Source organism: Solanum lycopersicum, chromosome 10 (assembly GCF_036512215.1).
Source record: "Solanum lycopersicum chromosome 10, SLM_r2.1".
NCBI lineage: Eukaryota > Viridiplantae > Streptophyta > Magnoliopsida > Solanales > Solanaceae > Solanum > Solanum lycopersicum.
The window spans coordinates 7222017-7228408 of NC_090809.1; positions in this window are offsets into that span (position 1 = coordinate 7222017).

Below are 6392 nucleotides of genomic sequence, written 5' to 3' on the forward strand. Positions count from 1 at the left end.
TTTGGGTTTACCAAGGTCTAGTAGGCAATGTGATTCTATTTGGGTGATTCTTGGTAGATTGACAAAATTAACTCACTTTTTGAAGTTTTTGTCACCATTATTTCAGATAAAGTTTAGAATTTACTACAAAATTTTGGAAATCATTCCAAAAATGTTTCGGTTCAAAAGTCAACTTAAGTACTTCCTTTCATCCTCATACAAATGGTCAAGACACTCACACTATTAAGACCTTATAGGATATGTTGATGGCTTGTGTGATTTATTTCAAAGGTAATTGGTATGATCACCTACATCATATTGAATTTTCTTACAACAATAGTTACAACTCTATCATACAAATGAATCCTTATGAAAATTTTATTGGAGAAGATATAGGTCTCATATTAGATGTTTTGATGTTGTAAGAAGGGTTGATAGGGTAACATTTATATCATCAAGATATGGATATGGTTAAAGTGATTCAAGAGAGGTTGAAAATTGCACATATTCGTAAGAAATCCTACAACTATGTAGAAAAATGGAGTTAGAATTCTAAGCAAATAATTGGATATACTTGATAGTTTCGCCCGTGAAAGGTGTTGTAAGATTTTTTAAGGAGAAGCTTAGTCCACAGTATATCGTCCCTTACATAATATAAAAATTGTAGGTAATATATCTTATGAGTTGGAGCTACCACAAGAGTTAGCCGCAGTTCATACGGTATTTCACATCTCCATGTTGAAGAAGTTCATTGGCGATCATTCATTAGTCAAACCAACTGAAGATACTGGGACTAGTGATAATTTATTTTATGAGGAGATTCTTGTCCAGATTCTAGATCGAAGTTTTCAAGTTGAGGACTAAGGAAGTAGCTTCAGTAAAAGTTTTTTTGGAGAAACGAGTTTGTTGAGGAAGCCAGTGAGGAAGCAGAGGAAGATATAAAGAAGAGATATCCATATCTCTTTGAAACAAGAGAAGGTCCAGTTCAATGTATTAATTCTTTTTTTTAGTACTATATAGTTTATATACTTGATGTGTTAGATTTTCTTGTTGGGTATTTGAACTTAATTATTTATGTTATACACTTAGCCTAATAAGAGTATTCTAATTCAAGAATGAATAATCTAAAGGGGTTGTACTGTAACATATTGAAAATTGCAATAACTAGGAAGAAGTTATGAAATACAAATAGACATTTTTGCGAAGTATATAGAAATCTGAAAATTTTGTTAAGTATATTAAATTGTGTTTTTGGTTAACTTAAAACGACAATAATTCCTAGATTAGGATTATTTAGATGATTTTCCAAATATCGTAGGAAAGATCATGAAATAATTTTTCCAACACCACCAAGTTTGTGCAATTTCAAGTTCGTATGAGTGAGATATGCCTATTTGAAGTTTGACTGTTCTAATAATTAAAGTCTAATCGGGATTTTTAAAGTATATTTAAGTATATTCCTTACTTAATTATTTTAATTCATTTTTAATAATTTAATTGGGGTCAAATAAGATTTTAGACGGTTTAGAAAAGTTTATGTTCATGCTAGGGCTTGGAGAAAAGACTAAATAGGAGAAACAATAAGAAAAAACATTAGACAAGAACATTCGAGTTTGTATAGTGGATTCTCGAAGGACTCAATTCTAAGAGGTATATGAGATCATATAGCATTGGCTTGGTTCACCCGTGCACCAATCATGATTTAATTCAGTGAATTATAAAATTTGAAATTAAATTTTTTTAGTTGTTGATTAAAATTCTTTTGAATTATTGTGCGTTGTAGTGTTGATTTTTACTTGATATTTTATTCATGTTTTGGGTGAAATTTTGAGTTGAATATAGTATATATTGAGGGCATAACTCAATCCAAGCTTTTGGGGAACGAATCATGTGAAATTTGAGAGTTTGGAATTGAAAAATAGCAATGCAAAGTTAGGGCAAACCAAGGGAGTCATCTCTCGTAGATCCCCAAAAAGGGGTCTCTGAATTATGAGCTTTGGGATACGCACAATCCATAGCACCCCAATCCTGTCTTTGAATTTCAAGGTTTTGCCTCTTGCACCTCTCAAAGTGCCAGGGACGACAATTCTTACTTTTCTTTTTCCATCCTTTTATGCTAGTTCCATAGTATCATGCCTATGTTTTCTAGTTGATACCAACTTTCTAAGGTACATGTTTATATGTTTAAATCATCCATAAACATGATATCATGAACCTTGAATCCATAACTCTTTTTATGTAAAGTTAAGAGTCATGTCTCCAAGTTAAGAAGTAAGTCAAGTGAAGTTCATAATTTTTTCAAAAGACATTCCCAGAAGGTAGAAATGTTTTCACATTTGACCAATAAAGGAAACAACGATTCCAAGAGAGATTTTAAGCTATGTTTTAAATAATAATGTCATACCAAAGAAAGAAGATTATATTAAAAACATATGAGCTAAGTAGACTTTAGGAGTAGTATTGAGCAAAGATATTGGGACGCGAGTTGATAATGAATCAAGACTCCATAAACCATGTAACTCTCATGGGTAGTAAATAATCATATTATTTAAATAATTCCTTTGTACTTTTTAACATAAACTAGTGGATCTACTTAGTTATGGCGTCCAATATGAAACAAAAGTATATGACAATTTTGAAAGTGTGGGCAAGACGTTGTATCAACACTTAGGCTCATAATGGTTATTATCGATTGGAGAAACTCACATAAAAACTATATCTACACATTACATGAGTTAAGTTGTGTATGTTATTGAATTTGTTAATAAACTGAGTGTCTTTGTACTATTAAGCATTCTATACATTACAGATGATTTATTGCGTCTTATTGAGTCAAGGTATGTGTTTCTTTCATATTCCATTCAACTTTATGTTATTCTTAGAAGTCCCCTCACATAATCGTACATTAACTGAACTGATATCATTTGGTCTACATCGTTTATTGATGCAGACACAGATAATCAAGATCAACATCCATGGTCGTGCTGATCTAGTTAAGCACTCTGAGTCGGTTGGTTCCTTGCTTTCTTGAGGGATCCTCTTGTCATTTCTTTTAGTATTTCATTTATTAGGACAATTGAAGGTCTTGTCACGACAATCCTTTTGTTTGTAAGCTTGATAGACCATTAGTTATAGTTCTTTAGTCTTTTAATTTTCATTATCGTATGTGGAGACTTGAGGTTGGTTAATTGTCTAGTTAAAATTTTTCTTTATCACATTCTAAGTTCTATATTAACTATCTTTGATAAGTTAAGTTTTTCACTGAGAAAGTAAGTTAGGAAAAGGGTTTCCTTGGGGTCAATAATGATTCTCGAGTGACAATCCCGCCCAGGGTTTATGCTTAGGGTATCACAACTCTAAAATTAATTGGTTGTAGAATTTGCTATTAGAACTCTGCTTCGAAATGAAAGGATCAACCACATTGTATGGCCAAAACACTAGTGTAATCAGAATAGTAAAAAACCCCGTTCATCAGGAAAGCACCATGAACATTGATGTTATATAAGAGAACTTGTTGAAGATTGGAGTATTAGCCTAAATTATATATCCTCTAAAGATCAACTGGATGATCTATTCACAAATGCCATGTGCAAAAGTAGACAAAATTATTTGTTGTCCAAACTCATGTTTCTTGAGAGACAACGTTAGTTTGATGGAGGTTGTTGAACATAACCTTATTTATCGAAACCAAATTAGGAATATCCTGATATGGATAACGATCATTATCTTGAAAGCAATAGATAATTAGGATTCCAATAACTTGTATAAATACCTTGTAAATCCTACTATTTTATAACTAATTAAAGAGATCACAATTCTTTTATCCCTATTTCTTTTGGGTCTCTATCGTTATTCAACTTTGTAGATATTTCGTATATAAATATAGAAGTGGCAAAGGATGTTTACTACTTGAATATATAACAACAACTCATCTTAGTAAAAGAGGTATCAAGGGATTTGGTAAAATGTTGAAAGTGGTCTATTGATGATTTAACTATACCACAATAACCTTGATTCCAAAGGTTAAAAATCCAATTTATGTCAAGGAATATAGACCTATTGGTTCCTGATCAACCTTGTATAAACTATTTATAAATTAATAACGACTAGATTAAAGAAAGTGGTTGAATAATTGGTTGGAGAATCTCATGCATGCTTCATTTCTGGTATTATACTCGACAATGTAATAGTAGCACATGAATTTGTTAAAGGTTATTACTAGAAGGATTCTCCCCTAGATTCCTATTTAAGATTGATACCTAGGAATCCTACGAATCACTCAAGTGGAATTTATTTAAAATTTCATTACTCTAGTTTGGTTTCCAGATCAAATTAGTTATAAATGGAGTGTGTTCCCACTATAACTACTCTTTATTGATGAATGGAAGTCTAACTCAAAAATTACAAGGAACTAATGGTCAAAGGAAAGGTGACTTCAAGTCCCCGTACTTATTTTATCGGTAGTGGGTTATATGTTAACAAATTGCTGAAACAACTCCAATTGAACCCAAACATTAATTTCCATCCTAACGCATCAAAGTAAATTATGTAAATATTTGTTTTACTGATTATCTTATAATATTCGATAGAGTTGATAAAACCTCTTTCCAACTACAACGACTACAAGCTTTCTATCAATTTTTGGAGGTTTTGGGGTTTAGGACAATCTGTACAAATGTTCAATACATATCACTTAAGTATTCGAAGAATTGAAAAATAAACTATTATATGAAATGCACTTTAGACATGGAGAAATTTCGTTAAAATAGCTTGAGTTCCTGTAACATCCGGGAATAGCCCCTAGACGTAACCAGTGTCATCGTCCTCTTTGAGGAATAATATTAGCCTCTTAGCATACATCATTACATTAATAGGTCAAATTTAGCGGAAATTTAAAAACTTTTTCATTACATCTACTCGGAGGTGTACATAGACCTCTACATAATGATAGTATATATATCGAGTTTACATAGACCCTTCTTATAGGAAGATTACTTAGTCTTCTAATTTTATTAAACGTAGACATTTATACATAAAAGATAATATTGTCATAATAGTCGTCTCATCTCATAACTATCAAGTGTAATAATTTGGGCATAACCCATACATCGAAGTAAGAATTCCTCACATGGGCTATACAAAATTTGGACGGTCTTTTCACATTCCTTCGACCAATCAAACTTCTTAATCTTTTGAGTCAAAGTATTCAAGGATAAGCAATGGACATAAAACCATCGACAAACCTCCGGTAATAACCCGATAGACCCATGAAACTCTTAATGTCGGTTGGATTCAATGGTCTAGGACAATTCTTGATCACCTCAGTTTTTGTTGGAATAACCTCAAATCCCACACTAGAGATGATATGACCAAGAAATACCACCGACCTAAACAAAAACTCACATTTTACTATTCTTGGAAAATAATTGGTTCTCCTTAAGCACTTGTAACATCATTCTCAAATGGTTCATATGATCACTATTATTTTTTGAATATACCCAGACATCGTCAATGAAGACTGTTATGCGGAATTCGAGATAATACGAGAAAATTTAAACGCGAAAAACAAGACAAAAGATTTACGTGGTTCACCAATAAATTTGCTACGTCCACGGGAAGAGGGGGAGCAGTTTTATTATGGAGAGGCAAGAACAGAATACTGAATAGGGTTTGCCATAGCGAGACCCCCGTTCTTTCTGCTGTAACGGGTCCGATTCAAGGCATTCAACAAATCTCCACCTTGACTTGAATTCTCCAAACAGATTCTTCAGACGCACTATGATAGTGCCAGGCGTCCCCCTCTTTCTCAGAATTGCCCCGTAGGGCAATTAACAGCTTTTGATGTTGAGCAAATCCAAACAGTGTTGAAACTTGCTCTGTGGAACCGGCTTTGTGAACATATCAGCAGGATTATCAGTAGTTCCTACTTTCTTCACCTTGATTGTCTTCTAACTTCTCAGAAAATGATACCTCACGTCAATATGCTTGGTTCTATCATGATGGACTTGATCCTTGGCTAGACAAATTGCGCCCCCCTCGACCCCCCGACTCGCTGACCGGGCAGCGAGACCCCCGTTCTTTCTGCTGTAACAGGTCCAATTCAAGGCATTCAACAAAGACAATGACAAATGAATCTGGATAACTTTGAAACACTCAATTCATGAGATCCATAAACGTCGTAGAGGTATTTATGAGACCAAAGGACATTACTAAGAACTCATAGTGACCATATCTAGTCCAAAATGTTGTCTTTGGTATATCCTCACCTCTCACCAAAAGTTTGTGATACTACGATCGAAAGCCAATCTTAGAAAATTAGCTTTCCCCTTGGAATGGATAAAACAATTGGTTAATTCTAGGGAGAGGATACTAATTTTTTATAGTGACTTTATTGAGTTGGCGATAATCAATGC